Source organism: Pleurodeles waltl, chromosome 9, assembly GCF_031143425.1.
Source record: "Pleurodeles waltl isolate 20211129_DDA chromosome 9, aPleWal1.hap1.20221129, whole genome shotgun sequence".
NCBI lineage: Eukaryota > Metazoa > Chordata > Amphibia > Caudata > Salamandridae > Pleurodeles > Pleurodeles waltl.
In genome coordinates this window covers 863,968,394-863,985,617 of record NC_090448.1, presented here as the reverse complement: position 1 = coordinate 863,985,617, position 17,224 = coordinate 863,968,394, and the positions used below count along the sequence as shown (strand labels likewise).

Sequence of the window (17,224 nt, the reverse complement as noted above, 5' to 3'; positions counted from 1 at the left end):
GACAGTCCTCTACATATACTGACTTTTTGTCAAATATAAAATCTAAAACTAACAATAAGAATCCTCAGAAAGTCATAATTGATTTTGAAATACAAATGATAAACACCATTACAAAGCATTATCCAGAAACCCAAATTCAATGTTGTTTTTTTCACTTTTCCAAGGCATATTGGAGAAAAATTCAAAAAACAACCTTAGCGGAGGATTACGTGTCAGATAGTAAACTTCAATATGATTTTTTTTTAAACTCAGTGCTTTGTGCTTTGTCCCCCCTGAATGTGTAAATGACTACTACACATCAATTATACAATCTAATTATGTTGTTGAAAATTAAAGATTGACACCTATTTTAAATTACTTTGAGGAAACCTGGATTGGGAATCTAAGCCAGTTGGGTCATAGGAGGAAGGCAAGATTTCCTAAAGAGTAGTGGAACTGCTACTCCACTTGCTTAGAAGGAGGAGCAAAAACAAATAATGCTGTTGAGGGATGGCATAACTCTTTTAATAAATCTATAGGTAAACGTCATCATAACTTCTATCATTGTTTGAAAATTTTGAAAAAAGAACCCAGTTTCCAAGAAATGAGAATGGCATGGTCATTTTCTGATGCTGTGAACCCACGTGTTTAAAAAAAAAAAAAAAAGAAATGATCGAAAAACTATTAGCAAAACTACAACAATTTCCACTAATGGGCACTTCAGAGTACCTAGACAACATTTCTTACATATTACTTTACTAACTTTCTCTGTTACCATAGAAAATGACCTGCCTGTTTTAAATCAAAACCACATTTACAATTGGCAATTCTAACTAAATATTTTTTTAAATAAAGTAAACAAATTCCTACCAGAAGATGTCTTCATGCTTCGAGTCATGGATTTTTAAGATGCAGCACCTACCAACATGACTCATAATGGATCCTCATCTGAAAAATTGAAAATAAAATAAACATTCTGAAGAACAAAAGTATAATGTACATATGAAAAATAAATGATTTTTAGTTTTTTTTCTAGAATATGCTATGCTAAGAGTAGCAAAATAAGACTGGAATAAATATGTTTGCCTGTTACACTTTAGGAAAAAGAAAATCGTAACACTACCAATGAAGAAAATTATGTACAAAAAGATATTTCCCATATATGTACATATTTTAAAGAAAAACTCCATCTGAATTTATAAATATTTCGCATAACTAAGGAAAAAACTTTTTTTTTTAAAAAGCAAATGTTTTACAAAAACAACAGTTTACTTCATAAAAACGTTTTATTCTGAAAAAGAAAAACACCTTTTACCGAATATTTTTTTACAGCGACGAGCCCGTCCTGTGTAGCGCTATGAACAGGAACATGCATAAGTAAATAAAAATAGTATCCTACATCTTAAATCTCCAGTAATAATTTTGAATACTAGAGTATTATCATAATTACATTACCCCAAAATCATAAATATTTTTGTAATACATATCAACCAAACAGGCTCCACTTCAGAGCCAAAAAGGAGCACTCTCCGGATTCTCAGCCACATTCATTACACCCAGCATGACGCGTTTCAGCAGATTGCCTTTCTCAAATGCCGGTAAAGAAATAGACATTTACTCACAGGTGCTTTAAATAGTTTTCCTTCATTGTTATTTCATGATATTTGAAAGTAAAAAAGGACTAAAAAGTCTCCATAAATCACACAGCTAGCAGCGCGGCATGATCCCATGTACTTTTAGATGTTGCTTAGTCCAAGTTATAACTTTTCTTTAGTAGAGTTAAATTCCCAAATTGTTCTGGGCACATTGCTGTTCACATTATAACTGGTGCGCATTTAGCTGTAATCTTTCATCTTTCCTGTTCTTATTAAAGCTAGCAAATTTCTCTTAACACAATAAATCAGCTGAGCCTTTTCATCCAGCCGTCTCTTGCCCATATTTTACGTCTCTCCATACCTGAAAGCAATAGTCTGGTGACTGGCGCAAAAACATGTAGTCATGACCTGAAAAAAACAGCAGGCATTTAGGAGTTTAAAGGGCTGCGGCAGTTCTGGCAATAACAATTCAATACTTTCACAAATGCCACCAATATTGCCAAGTGGCATGCACATGAAATATAGCAACCAAACAGGCTATATATATATATATATACACACACACATATAAATACATATACATATATACACGTATATATACATATAATATACATACAAATATCTCTATATATTTTTATATAAATATATATTGATATAAATATATATATATATATATATATATATATATATATACATTATACACACACATATATAAAACACATATTAATAAATAACCAACTTACCTTCCTTTTCAAACTGATAAATCGTAAAGACTTCCATTGTAATCGGAAGCATTATAAAAACATGAGTTGGAAAGGCATGTCGTTAAGACGACATGCGTGGTAAAAAAAAAAGTTGCAATGGCATGCGTGCTATTACAATGCGTCATAGCCTACCTGCATTTTTATGCCTTTCGTTGTAAAGGCACCTGCGTTGTTTTTGCCTCGTTGTAACAGTCTTGCGTTAGCAAGACTACGTTGTAAAGGATGTTTCCCGTGTTTCGGTGGTTGTTCCCATGCAAAACCCATGGATTTTGACACATTCACAGATTTACAAGGATTTACAAGGATTTGTAAACCTCAAAATGCGCCAAAAGTCTGTGCCTCCCCAGTGGAGGCATAAGGGAGGCACAACTTTATTTTATTTTGCTTCATTTTTTTATTTTTCTATGTGTGCTGCATTGTAAAGCACACATAGAAAGAGGAAAATGCCTCTTGTGATTGTTTTTGTGCAGGAAGGTGTCCCTTCCTGCACAAAAACAATCATCCTCGCAACGCAGACACCTTTGCACCATGGTTCAAGGGTGCTTGTATTGGCGCATGGCAGCCCATTGTGTGCCAGCGCAGGGGACAAGAACAGGAATGTGTTGTATTTTGTAGATATGGTGCATTCCTTTCATTTTCTTTTGACACAGTGCAGCACAGCAAAAAGGTTTGCGGCGCTGCCCTGGTCAAAAATTGGAAATATGCTCCTGGGTATTGAACTACCACCCAAACAGGACTGCACTGTATTGGTAATGAACAGGACTCTTTATTCATCCATGTAATCCGGTTTGATCACATTTTGTTTCTCTTACAATTCCTTCACCCACACTGAGGATGGAACCATGACGTCTTTTTTTGAGCAGCCGGAGTGACTCTTTTCTATGTGTTGACTGTAAGGTTTAATTTAAGGATCAGTGACTCAAGCATGACTTTTATACTTTTTTACTTTAGATGACGTTTGTATTGTGATGCCCTGGATGCACGTCTTCTTAATATATCGTGGAAAGTTTGGGCATGGTTGCTTGGCAATACCACCCATTAGTTTTAGGGGTCATTGTCTCACATCAGCACTCTGTCCGGTCGAGTAGGAGGTGTCCAAGACAAATCTCTGAGCTTTCTGGCCACTCTCTCTTTGGTACAAGAAAACCACATATCACTAGAGAGGATGCAATGGATGTGGAGGGTCCTGCAACAAGGTTGAGTTACACTACTATCCACCAATCAATACAGTGGCACAGGTGCACTCTTTTCTCCTCATCATATCTGCGTTGCTTGACCGTAAACTACAAAAAAAAGCTCACCCATTGAGATATGCATACAGGACATAGGGGGTCATTCTGACCCTGGCGGTAAAAACCGCCAGGGCCAACGACCGCGGGAGCACCGCCAACAGGCTGGCGGTGCTCCCATGGGCATTCTGACCGCGCCGGTACAGCCGCGGTCAGAAACGGAAAACCGGCGGTGTATCGCCGGTTTCCCGCTGCCCTGGGGAATCCTCCATGGCGGCGCAGCTTGCTGCACCGCCATGGGGATTCCGACCCCCATACCGCCATCCTGTTCCTGGCGGTGTTGGCCGCCAGGAAGAGAATGGCGGTATGGGGTGTCATGGGGCCCCTGGGGGCCCCTGCAGTGCCCATGCCAATGGCATGGGCACTGCAGGGGCCCCCATAACAGGGCCCCACAAAGATTTTCAGTGTCTGCCATGCAGACACTGAAAATCGCGACGGGTGCAACTGCACCCGTCGCACCCCTTCCACTCCGCCGGCTCCATTCGGAGCCGGCATCCTCATGGAAGGGTGTTTCCCGCTGGGCTGGCGGGCGGCCTTCTGGCGGTCGCCCGCCAGCCCAGCGCGAAACCCAGAATACCCGCGGCAGTCTTTTGACCGCGCAGCGGTATTCTGGCGGGCCCCGCCAGGCCGGCGGCTACCGCCGCCGGCCAGGGTCAGAGTGAGGCCCATAGTCTGAGAGAGTAGGGCATCACAGAGGAAAGTACTGTAAAGGGGTAGAGAAAGGGGCCTTATCGCAGGTAAATATGCATGTTTGTGGTATTTCACTATTTCAGTAGCGTGAACCTAGTAGAAAGGCAGCAGAGAGCTCAGTAGGACACATATAATTGGATGGATGAGTGGGTACAAGCATTGGGACAGAGACTGTGCATGATGAGTACTTCAACAGACCGTTTGATTGTTCCCTCCTCTTTATTTCCTCCTAGTGACCCTGTACTTACCACCCATCCACTGCAGCCTCCTCTCTCCGAGATATTATGTACTGTAAGTCATACCCAGAGAGGAGAGCGAGATTACAAACAATGAAATGGGGATTTGGAGAAAGAACAAAAGTTGTCGGCATAGTGAAAATGTGAATGAGGGTTAGAAAGTAGGAGAAAGGCAGAGGCAGTAGTTTTACATGGAAAGGTGAAGGAAAGATGGAATAGGGGGAAAATGGGAGCCACAGGTGTAGGTTGGAGGGAGAGAGTAGATCTCAAAGTGATCAGGGTCCTTTGAGATCGCCGTTCTCAAGCTTTTTGCATGTTACAAAAACAATTCCCATACTTTTTATTTTTTTTAATGTAAACCGTTCCTGAACAGTTAATGCCCTATTACTTACTGGTAATCTTCCCTACTCCTGGTCCTGTTGTCCTTGTCCCATTCATCAAAGTGGAGATTATCTATATCCATGACAGAAAAAATAACCAAAGAATGCTGGATCCCCTGGCCCCAGCCCCTGCCTAGGTAGTTCTTAAGTGTACTTATCCAGCATTCCTCCTGTGCTACCAAGCCACCACAGGAGGTCGGTAGTGTGTGAGTGAGCGTGGGGTGTGATGCATGGGTCAAGGACAACAGGACCATGAGTAATGAACATTAGTGGTAAGTAATAGGGCATTACCTCCAGGTCCCTCTAGTCCTCATCCCATTCATCACAAAGTGGAGCATACCCAAGCCATCCGAACCGGCCTTCTGAAACACAGAGCCAATCCAGAACCAAACCACAAAAAGGGAGCGCACACCAACCATGCAGTAACCCAATAGTGATATATGAAGCAGAGGAAACAAAAAAACTAAACACACAACAGGCCAAGAACAGATCGCCCTCAGAACACCTTGGCCAAAACTAGACTCATCAATCAAGACATGTTGCAAACAAGTATGCCTGACAAAAAAGCAAACACATGTCCTTGAAGCCGCCCGGAAAAGTATCTGAACGGGCACCCCCTGAAGCGCAGAGCAGGAGGCCCACACACTCCATGTAGATATGCCCAGAAATCCTGCTGGAAGCGGTACCCCAGACACCGAAGAAGCAAGCGTAATAGTCCGTCTGATTCACCTGCTGAGAAAAACCCTAGAGGCCCGCTCCCATGATGTCTGAAAAGACTGGGTAGGGACCAAAGACAACTACATGGCCCATTTCACCTCCAACAAAGACCAATCCACTCCAGAGTCATCCCTCTTACCCACCACCAAAACGGGCAAAATCACATCCTGAGAAGAACGGAATCAGGAACCGCAGAAAAAAGGATGAGTCCAACTGCAACACTACCCAAACCACCGTAGAAGCCAAAAGGGTTCCCAGGCCATGAGGGCACTCAACTCCCCTACCAGAAACACCATGTCGAAGGTGGCACATTCAATATCAGCAACTTCCAATGGCTCAAATGTAGCTAAGACAAGGACATTTCCCAGGAAGGAAAGCAAGGCTACTGTACTAGATGCTGTAAGGAAAACTTTGCAGCAACCAAACTACCAATTCAACCACATCCTGCAGATTCCTCCAAGAAGAACAGAAGGCCTCATACGCAGCCCATGGAGCGTGTGAAGTAGACACAGCCAAACTCATCTCAAACCCCACCCACAAAACTTAAGAACCTTGGGAAGAGAACACCCCCCTGCAGTGAGATCCCACCTGACTTATACCATTCCTAAAAATCACCCCAAATGGCAAGCACAAGACTGAATCTTAGCAGGCTTCCGAAAATGTTGCACCACCACTGCTAAATGTCTATGTAGACACTTATGTGGCAGCTTCCTCTTCACAATTTCTACATCGACAGGCAACGACGCCTGGGATCTAGAGAGAGGAATGTCTGGAGAGGAAATGGAGAAGATGGAAGCAATCAAGGACACCCAACTACCATCCCCCTCAGAGGGGAAAAGCACTACCTCTGAGGCAAAAAAGTAACTACCCCAAACACCAACTGGGCTTCCCACCACGGATGGGTGAGAGACTAGGTAATCAAAGCCACTAGGGAAAAAGCAGGTGATTGGGCCAAAAAATCGGCACGAATCCCAGGAACCTCAGCAGTGAGGTGGGAAGCAAAGAGATCCAGGAAGGGAATACCAAACCCCCTGCCCCCTGCTGAAAAACATCCTCTGAGTGAGATAGCTCCTGAAAAGGAGTTAAAACATGAATAGGGATTGGGAATGATGGTCCCCTTGGTTGTTGAGAGAAGCCACCTTCACCTGGAGTCTGACCTTCCCACCAGAGGACGACCCATCAGAAGATGACAGAACCTCAGGACCGCCCAAAAGAAAACTATCAACTCCCTCCAAGTGGAGGACCTGTGGTTCTCGTGAAAAGATCACCTGGCATAGAAAGAAAGGTCCCCCAGAGTCGCCCCCTACCCCAAGGATCAGGTGTCTGTGGTTAAAAACAAGGGAAGGGCAGACTGCAACCAAACTACCAATTCAACCACATCCCCTTGCTGGAGAATGGCCTTCATTGTCCACCATCAAAGGCCCCCCAACATCACCGGGGACACCGACACAAGTAGATCGAAGCCCTCAGAGCAGGGGTACCAGAAGACCAAGAGATGAATCCACAACAGCCTGAAGCGGAACCAAACCCAGGGCACTGTAAACACTGCTGCCGCCATGAAGCCCAAAAGACAAAGCCAGATGCTGACCTGGAGAGCAGAGCTGATCATCAAGTACAGAGCCAGGGACCCCAAGGTATGTGCCCTGAGAGGGGGCAAGAACACTCATTTAATATCTGTGTGGATAGCCTTGAGAGGGAACTAACAGACACTGGGTCCATAGATCAAGAACCCATGGGATTGAAGAGCAGCACACACCCTCTTCAGGTCCACCGGAAGTTCCTTCCTCGAGGGTGCCTTCAGGAAACAGTTGACAAGGTAGGGATAAAGATGACAATCTTGGAGATGAAGGGATGCCACCAGCGGTGTCACCACTTCGGTGAACACCCGTGGAGCAGAGTGGAGACTAAAAGGCAACACTATAAACAGGTAATGAGTGTGTCAAAGACAGAAACACAGAAACCGTTGAGATGACGGATGGACCGGTACATGATAACACGTTTCCTGGAGATCCAGAGTACATATGTAATGGCCATGCACTACCAGAGGATTATCTGCTGCAATGGACCCATCTTGAAAGACACACAGCGGACAAACTTGTTCAGCGCCTTCAAATCCAACACCACGCAGAAGGCCCTGTCACCATTGCCACCCAAAGAATTTATGAGTAGAACCCCTGTCCTAGCTCTAGATGGGGCACCACCCGAACTGCCTGCCTCTAAAAAAGAGAAAGAAGGCCCTGATGATAAGCCTATTGCGTGGCCGGAAGGGAGGGCCATGGAGTCTAACGTACCACAGAGGACGGAGGAACCTCCCCAAACTTAGCCTGTAGCTAGGCTGCACAACGTTCAACAACCAAGCGGCTGAAGTAGACACCAGCCAGGCCTGAAGGCGGCCATCCACCACGATCTGATAGTCAGGAACCCGGCTTGGGATGCAGAGACTAGGAATTCTGCTGCCGACCCTCCGAGCTGGAAACCTCCCCTGCACCTAAGGAACTGACACAGGGGAGACATGCTCCAAGAGAAAGGTCTGCACTCAGCACCAGACTTCAGAGAAGAAGAAAGTTACCATGTACAGGAAAAGCATACGCAGACGATCCACCAGTGCAGAACCGAACAACACTGAACCCTAAACTGGTATCCTCAACACCAAAGCCTTCTGGACAGTATCCGTCTGGCAATCCCGCAAGACTAGAATGCGACGGGCCGCCAGACAGGCCCCTTCTGCCAGAGCTAAAGCTCAACTACATCTAAGGAATAGCAGAGAGAAATTACACTTGCCGCACGAATAACGCCACAACAATCGAAGGACTCAACCAAGGCCCTTACAAACTCTAGCGGTCCGAGATTAGGGACTGAGCCACATAAGTCCCAAAGAATTAAGCATGAAGACCCATATGAGCCCCTGAATACTCTTTTCTGAGGGAGCTATCCACCTTTGTGACCACCGGACCTCTGAAATTGGCGCAAAAGCACGGACGATGAAGTCCCTAGAACTTCCACATCTGGAAACTCCATAATAAAGAACCATGTTGACCTAGCCTCTGCACTTAGTCGTAAATAATGTACCTTCCAGTGAAGTCCTCTTAAAGAAGATGAATGTCTACAGATACTCGAGGAATAGAACTCACACTTCTCAATGTGAGGGTTGGCCACCATGACTATAACAGCCCCCATCTCCAGTAAGGTTTCCACAATGAGGCTCTAGAGGCGAGCCATCTCCGCCAACTTCCTACAGACCCTGGAAGGAGACCTAAAATGTGGAGGGAAGATGAGGTGGAAGAAAAGGAAAACACCTCCAAGTGCCCCCGTACATGGGAGTGCTGCCCATAACAGCCAACACTCCACAAGTAAAACACAAAACACATTCCAAAGTCAAAAGAAACAAAGCTGTGCCAAGCGGCACTTACCCCCAGGGCCCCTGCTTCCACATGCTTCTTTAAAGGTGAGAAATGTCTGTTGACACACCTGGAGCAGAACCCTCATCTCCCAGCGTGAGAGTATGTGACATTGACCATTAGGCTACAGGTGACACCGCACAAGATGCTAGGAACCAGATCAGCCGAAGGCCAGGCATCATGCCCCACAAACATGCTCACAAACACCATGATCCAGCAGGAAGTCAGGCAAGCCCCAGGCTTACTGCTTCCTGTGTGCATCATACGGCCAACCCAGCAGGACCACAGAGACGTGAGCTCACGTCCCCACAAGTAGATCCGCCAGGGCAGGAAAAACTGTACCACCAGTAGCTGTATCCGGGCCATAAACAAGCGCCCCCAGCAAGTCCAGCAAGCTAAGGGACGCCCAACCAGGAACACTGTCGATCCAGGAACCGGCAACCGCCCCAGCCCAGCAGGAGCAGTTCCCTGAACTCATTGGTCCATTCTGTTGCAAGATAGAAAAAAGAACAGGAGGAATGCTGGGTAGGTACACTTAAGTACTACCTGAGCAGAGAGGGTGAAGACAGGGGATCCATCATTCCTCTGGTTCTTTTTTTGTTGTTGTGGAGATAATGTCCACTTTGTGATGAATGGGCCGAGGACTAGAGGGACCGGGAGGTAATGCCAAATTTGAGGTGTCTCTGGGTGAAAGAGAAGGAGGGTTATCTGTATGTGAAATGAGAGGTAGGACAGGCAACTAAAAAGAAAGAAACAACCCTTCTCAACAAGGCGCCTGCTATCTGAAAGAAATGTAAATGTGTACAACTCTCAAGGCTGCTTCGGAGCCACCATCTGTTTTAATTTAGGAGGATGTTTGTAGCCTAGCAGAGTTACGATGATTAATTATTTTTCGATGGTATTGTAAGGCATCTACCATCTGAGTGTGGAATGCTTCCTTACAGAAAAGTTAAATTTTCCTTAAAGGATATATTTTGAAAGCACTTTCTATCTTAGACGCTGAATCCTTTTGCACAGTTTGCTGCAGCCTCTCTTATACTGTGTGTAATATAATTTTAGAAAAATGAATTTACAGTGTTTTTTGTGCAGGCTGGGACTTCGTAGCACTTGACCACTGTGACTAGTATAATTCGATTCTTGGACCCTCCAGTTACCCGCACTGCCATCTGCTGTGTTTGCATTACAAACCTATCTTTTGTCGTAACTTCAAATGAGTGCCTTTTCCGCTGTTTAGTTTCACTTGCATTTATTTTTCATTTAAATTGCATATTTTGTATGCGCATAGACGTATTGTAGGCCTTTCAGCAGGAGGTGAATATGTTGCTCTTCTGAGTCAAGTATCTGAGCTGCATTGTCGCATTCACTGACCCCGGCCCTTCACATTCACTATCACAGATGCCCTACTTTTTAGGGTTAAGCGCGTGCAAGTGCTCTGGACCATGTTGTAATCTCTCTGTGGGATTCTAACCACCCCATGTCACGCCCGTCACTTTCATTAGTTTGTGGTCTTGACTTTTAAAAATCAATTGATTCCATTTGTAAAAGTCATGCCTTTTCTGGTATCTAGCCCTCCTCAAGTGCTCCAGTAAACTACCGAAAACATACGAGTCACTGTGTTTTCAGTTGGTTTCTGGATTACTTTATCTTTTCATTTCCCTTGCAGCGCAATCTCTCTGGGCAGAAGTTGAGCGCTTTGCATGCCATCGACCCTGTTACATGGATAATTTCACTTTTGCTGGTTACATGTTTTTCTCTGTCTCCTTGATGCTCATGGCGACCATCGGCTCGCATATGTGAAACTGTTTTACTTTTCATTATTAGTTTATGTGGAAAGAAAGGTCCGGTTTGGAGTTTACAATACTAATAGCTCTAATGCGAGCAAATGCGAGGCCCCTTGCATTACGAATGCTTGCTTTTTAAATCCACTTCATCCCTGGGAGCGAGAAGGAGGAAAAATAAGAAAGGCCTCTCATTGGTGACGGCTGGCTGGTACTTGGGAGCACGATTAGGCCTTCAAATTGGCAATATCTGCAGCTGTGAACAGTGGTTCAAGAGAGGCAGCAATATTACGGACAAATGCTGTCCGTTAAAATAATGTTTACTGACAAGGACATTTGTCCCAAATAATGTGGATGTCTGTGTACATAACGGACACGTGGTCACCCTAGCTGCTCCAATACTACGAGGGCGCGCTCAAGAGGTGCAGGCTCATGCTCCTAAGTGGATGCCTTTTGCCCTCGTGCCTGACTCGGTGGGCCGAAAACCAGCGGCCTCTAGAGCCGGACGAGCCAATACATTATTAGGAAGAGGGGAGGCAAGGGTCGCCTCTGGCACTAAGAGCCTGTGCATGTTCGGTTTTTCCTGAGTGAAAAGTATTAACTTTGCCAGCGCCTGTTAAATTGTTGTATTTTACATTTGCCTTCCATCCTTTTGATAATGTTTATTTAAATAAAACTGAAGAGAACTGAAGTAGAACTAACCATCTTTTGTATGTTGTGTGTTAATTGAAGCCTGCACTGTCCTAGTCTACTTACTGAAAGTTACAGAGGGATGTTTCTCTCGTCATTGATGAATTGATACCTGTTCTACAGGTAAATGGCTGAATCAGCAGTGTTATCAGGACCATTAATAAGCACATCGAGGACAAGCCAGTAGGCGACCTTCTCAGGAACATTAACCTCAAACTGTTTTCTGAGACGTCTGTGAGGTGAGTGAAATGTATGTTTTTTACTGTGCGTGGATACAAGTAAAGAGTTTCACAGGTCATAGTATAAAAGGCTGTTAAAAAGTTAAATATTAAAGAAACATTTTGGTGAACAACTTCTTGGGTATATTACAAGTGAGTGAATTCATTCATTTCTAGCATCATCTAACACTTAAATCAGAAATTCTCACAGCTAAAGAGATGTGAGCAAGTCCTGCCATCTTTGATGGAGTGAGTCAGTGCACCAACATGTGTGAGCATGGAGTGGAACATACAGTAAAACATCGCAAAGTCAAATTGTTTTAGAATTCCAGTCATACACCAAGTTCTTGTGCAGATAGTGGTTTTGAGGCATGCCTTTCCATTGTAGAGAATTGAATCATGTGATACATACATTTCAGTTTGAGGGTTACAACTGAAAACTAGGTGTAAGCAACTCCTGCCACTAAAGGAAGTTCTTGAGTGTGCTCTCATCAGAAGGCATCTTTTACGCTTCCAATTTAAGCAGTTAAGCTGCCTATTATTGAGCAATGCAAGGTAACGGATGGCTTGAGGGTCTGAGTGGGACTGTGAGTGGGTGCACAGGAGTCTAAGTGGGTCTGGGAGTGGGTGCATGAGTGTTTGAGTGAATCTGTAAGTGGGTGTGTAAGGGTCTGTGTGGCTGTGTGAGTAGGAGAAAGAGACTGAAAGAGAGAGAGGGGGAAAGAGTGAGTGTGAGAAAGATAGAGTGTTTTATTTTAGGCTTTGATGGATGATGTCCTTAGAATGAGATATTTCTGGACAAACTGAAAAGAAAAATGCATTTGTCAATTAAATCTTGAAATTTAAAAGAAATTAAAGGAGGTAAATGATCTCAGACACACCTGGAGTAGAACCTTCAACTATGAGTGTGAGGGTCTATGACCTTAACCATTAGGACACAGGTGACTCCTTGATGGACTGTCTCCAGATATACCTATGACATGCAACCAACACATGTGAGCTTGAAGAAACGTGAATGTTCCATTACTAGGAATGTTTAACAGTCAAAACACTAGTAAATAAACAAAAACACTGCCAAGCTTGGATTTGAACCTTCAGCCTACTGAGTAACAGTACAAGAACGTAGCCATTAGGCCAGCAGTGACTCTGTCCTGCTCTTCATCCAAATGTAACTATAACATTTGCACCACACATCTTGCTAGTCTTATTATTTGAAGTCATTGCATGGAGAGACCATTGCAATTACAATCTCTCTCTCTTCCAGCCCATTGAAGGAAGGAAGGAAAGAAAGGAGGGGAGGGGGGGGGAAGGAGAGAGAGAGAGAGAGAGAGAGAGAGAGAGAGAGAACCACGGTCCTAGCCGGCTCCCAACGTCCTGCAGGATCCGGCATTGCTCCCAGAAGGAGGGAGCTGCTTTAAAAGCAGCTTTGGCTCCCACTGTTAGAAAGCAGACTTTGTTAGCTTTTGCTTGGTGGGAGTTGTTAGCAAACAGTTATGTCCCAGGGGTGGGCACCCCAGACATTGCAGGAGCTGGCCCTGGAGGATGAAGGTCCCCAGGGCCATCATTGGCTCCCCTCCAATGTTACATAGCCCTGGGGAGGTGTTGGTCCCTGGGGCTTGGAGGTCCAAAATGGACCCCCTTCATTCTTTTTATTATAGCCCCAGGGAGGTGGTAGACGCTGGGGTTGCGGGGGGGGTGATCGCGCAGCCCCCGCATCATGTTTGTGTAAAGCCCCAGGGAGGTGGTGGTTCTCGGGCTGCAGGAGGGCCGTGTAGCCACCACAATCAATATGATAAAAGTCTGAGGGAGGTGGCAGTCCCCTGGGCTGCGGGGGGAAGGGGGCAGGCAGCCGCACTCACATTAAATTAACAATGCCTCCGGTACTTGGCCCTCCCAGGGGCTTCAGAATAAAGAAGGCGGGTGCTCTGTTTTTAATTTTTTATTTTTCTGGAGCCTCCAAAAATCGCTGCACAATTTTTTTTTAGATTGCTTTTTAGCTCTGGGGTGGGTTCAACCTGGGACTCCAGCACCAGAGCTAAGAGGTCAGGATGACTCAACCCTGGCCTTTTGTTTTTTTTTTACCTTTTTTTGTGGGACTCAGCTAAAGCCAAGTCCCAACATGGCTGCCAATACTTCCTGGTTTGAAGTGTTAGCAGCCAATCAGAGCTGTGCATTTCCCTGCACAAGCTTGTCATTATTCGTGAAGTTGTTGCAGTCAGAGATATACACATTTATTTTCCCTTTAATACCTCAAAAACTACTGAACTGATTTACACCAAATAAGCGAACGCACAATCTATGTAACAAAAGCTAGCTTTCTGCAAAATTTGGTGTAACCCCGTCCAGTGGTTCGGGTTGTAGTCATGTCTAAAGCTCCTATGGAAATTAACATGGGACATGCAATTTTCTTGACCCCCCCTTTTATTCTCAGCACCTATTTGATGGATCATTCCAAAACTTTCTGTGTGCAGCAAGAATAACTTTTCTTTGGAAAATTTTGTGAAGATTCATCAAACTGTGCCAACGATATAGGCAAGTCAAAAAATGCTTCTTCTATGGACTCATGGACTGCCACCAGGTAATACATTTATATATATATATATACACACACACAACTGTACAAATGGCAAAAGACTATGGGCCTCATTACGACCCAGGATGCCGCCCTCCATAATACCGCTCCGCGGTCAGAAGACCGCGGAGGGTATTATGAGTTTTTCCCTGGGCTGGCGGGCGGTCTCCAAAAGACCGCCCGCCAGCCCAGGGAAAAACTCCCTTCCCACGAGGATGCCGGCTCGTAATCGAGCCGGCGGAGTGGGAAGGTGCGACGGGTGCAGTGGCACCCGTCGCGTATTTCAGTGTCTGCAAGGCAGACACTGAAATACTTTGCGGGGCCCTCTTACGGGGTCCCCTGCCGTGCCCATGCCATTGGCATGGGCACGGCAGGGGCCCCCAGGGGCCCGTGACCCCCCCTACCGCCATCCTGTTCATGGCGGCTTTCCCGCCATGAACAGGATGGCGGTAGGGGGGGTCGGAATCCTCATGGCTGCGGAGCGCGCTCCGCAGCCATGGAGGATTCACACGAGCAGCGGAAAGTCGGCGGGAGACAGCTGACTTTCCGCTTCTGACCGCGCCTGAACCGCCGCGGTCAGAATGCTCGTTGGAGCACCGCCAGCCGCCAGGGTCAGAATGACCCTCTATGTCGCATTCTAGCTCGGTGTGGATGGCACTGGGCCAATCCTTCTATGCTTAAAAACTTTGCTAGAAAAACAGATATTTGTCCCTGCTCTCCACCTAAACTTGGGAACTACCCAGAGTTCTCTCTTCTGTTTTGCATAATTTATGCGTCACTTTAATCCTGAAAGTGTGTTGTTTTGACTTATACTAGGTACTCCCTTGTGTCCGGAAAAGCTATACCTCTGAAGAAATATAATGACATTGAAACACATGTCAGGGATTGCTTTTGCACATTCAGGGTTAGCTTGAACAGTATTTTACCAGTCTATAGCTGTAATACTGTGCCTGGAATGGTGAAAGGCTTTAGTCATTTTACAGCTCGGCAAGGATAGCACTGGACCAATCCTATGCTTAAAGATTTTGCTGTACGAATAGCAAAAGACTTTGGCCCTCATTACAAGGCTGGCGGTCATGAGACTGCCACATTTGCGGACCCAGGTAAGGACCGCCACATTACAAGTTGTGGGGCTTGGCAGGCGCCAATCCTCCACAATGCCGCCTTGCCCTCCAGAGCGGTCGCACCGCCGTGGCCGGCGGTGTGCACCTCCGACCCAGCGGCAGGCCTCACCCTGCCGGACGGATTACGATGCTGCAAACCGCCAGGCTTTCCATGGTGATCTCCATTCCTGTCGCCGGCAAACACATGCACACATGTCCCCACACATGTACACATCCCCCTCACACACTCACAAACACCACCACCCCTTCACACATGTATTCACATACACACCCCTTAGCATACGCATACATCTAGACCAGAGGTCTTCAAACTGGGGGCCTCAAGTGATCCCAGGGGGGCGCCAGGCTCTGGCCAAAAGAAATATTACACAGATAACAGTGTTTTTTTTGTGCAGAAACATGTTATTGCGCTTTTAAAAAGGTAACAGTACTTAAATGCAATGTTTAAATACTACTGGGCATATTTAAACATTGCCATCTTTATAAAATAATTGTGAAAAATTCTGAGCTGGGGCCCAATGATTTTTATTTTCCAATTGGGGGGATGCGGCTTTGGAGACCACTGATCTAGACAGACACCCCCACTCACTCGCAAACATGCATGCACTCAGACACCCCCACTCACTCGCATTCATCCACACAGACACTCCCATACACGCGCACAAACACGCACACACACATTCACATTCACTCGCATACATGCACGCATTCACCACCCCCCTCTGCAGACACGCGCACATTCACCCACACACACAGACACCCTTCTCCTCCCCTTTCGTACACCTACTTACCTTCTCCATTGAGGGGAACATCTGGGAGGGGATGGGCTCTGGCGGGCTTGCATCACCAGCAACACCATGCCAGCAGGACTCTGCCATGCTGTGTTACGGCTTGTAATACAGCAGGTGGAGTCCTGCTGGCGTGGCAGTGCTGACGATGCACCCGCCACTTCGGAGTTGGACTTCTGCCCAGAAATAGGTGGAAGTCCTTCAAGGACTTCTAATACCCAGAGTTCTCGCTTCTGTTTTGCATAATTTATGTGTCATTCTAACCCTGAAAGGGTGTTGTTTTGATATATCTATCTATCATCTATCTATCTATCTAAAATACAAAAATGTAACAAATAAATAAAAAATTAGTTTTACAAATATTTGCAATTTAATGAAATACTAAAAAAAATAGCTAAAATACATATTACTAACAATATGTTAAAAATTACATACATTATATACAATATAGATATAAAATTAAAGGCATATCAAAATAAATATTTAAACAATGCCAACAAAACTAATAAGCTCTAGTAATAATAAATATACTATTTCCATTCCAGTATCCGCAACAGTAGGGAAAGCGTTGGTTGCAAAAGGGGTAAAATGTACTATTCCCACTTCAGTCAGTGTAACAGTAGGGAAAGCGTTGGACTCAGGAGGGGTAAGATGTACTATTCCCACTGCAGTATGTGCAAGAGTAGGGGAAGCTTTGGACTGAGGAGGGGTAAACTTTACTATTCCCACCCTGTCGGTGCAACAGTAGGGAAAGCGTTCGAGTCAGGAGAGGTAAAATGTACTATTCAGCTCCAGCCTGTGCAACAGTAGGGAAAGCATTCGACACCGGAGGGGTTAAATTTACTATTCCCCCTCCAGTCGTTGCAACAGTAAGGAAAGCATTGGACTAAGGAGGGGTAAAATTTACTGTGGCCACACCAGTCGGTGCAACACTAGGGACAGCGTTGGACTCAGAAGGGGTAAAATTTACTATTCACACTTCAGTCGGTGCAACAGTAGGGAAAGT

General features: G+C 45.3%; 1 protein-coding gene across 1 annotated transcript in view; it reads left to right on the top strand.

The window, feature by feature from the left end:
* Nucleotides 1-17,224, top strand: part of LOC138260041 (interferon-induced very large GTPase 1-like) — a 236,951-nt gene that overhangs the window by 63,809 nt on the left and 155,918 nt on the right. Inside the window, exon 2 of the mRNA XM_069208131.1 lies at nucleotides 11,640-11,755. The gene's annotated coding sequence lies outside the window, so the exon portion shown is untranslated. The remainder of the gene's footprint in view (nucleotides 1-11,639; nucleotides 11,756-17,224) is intronic.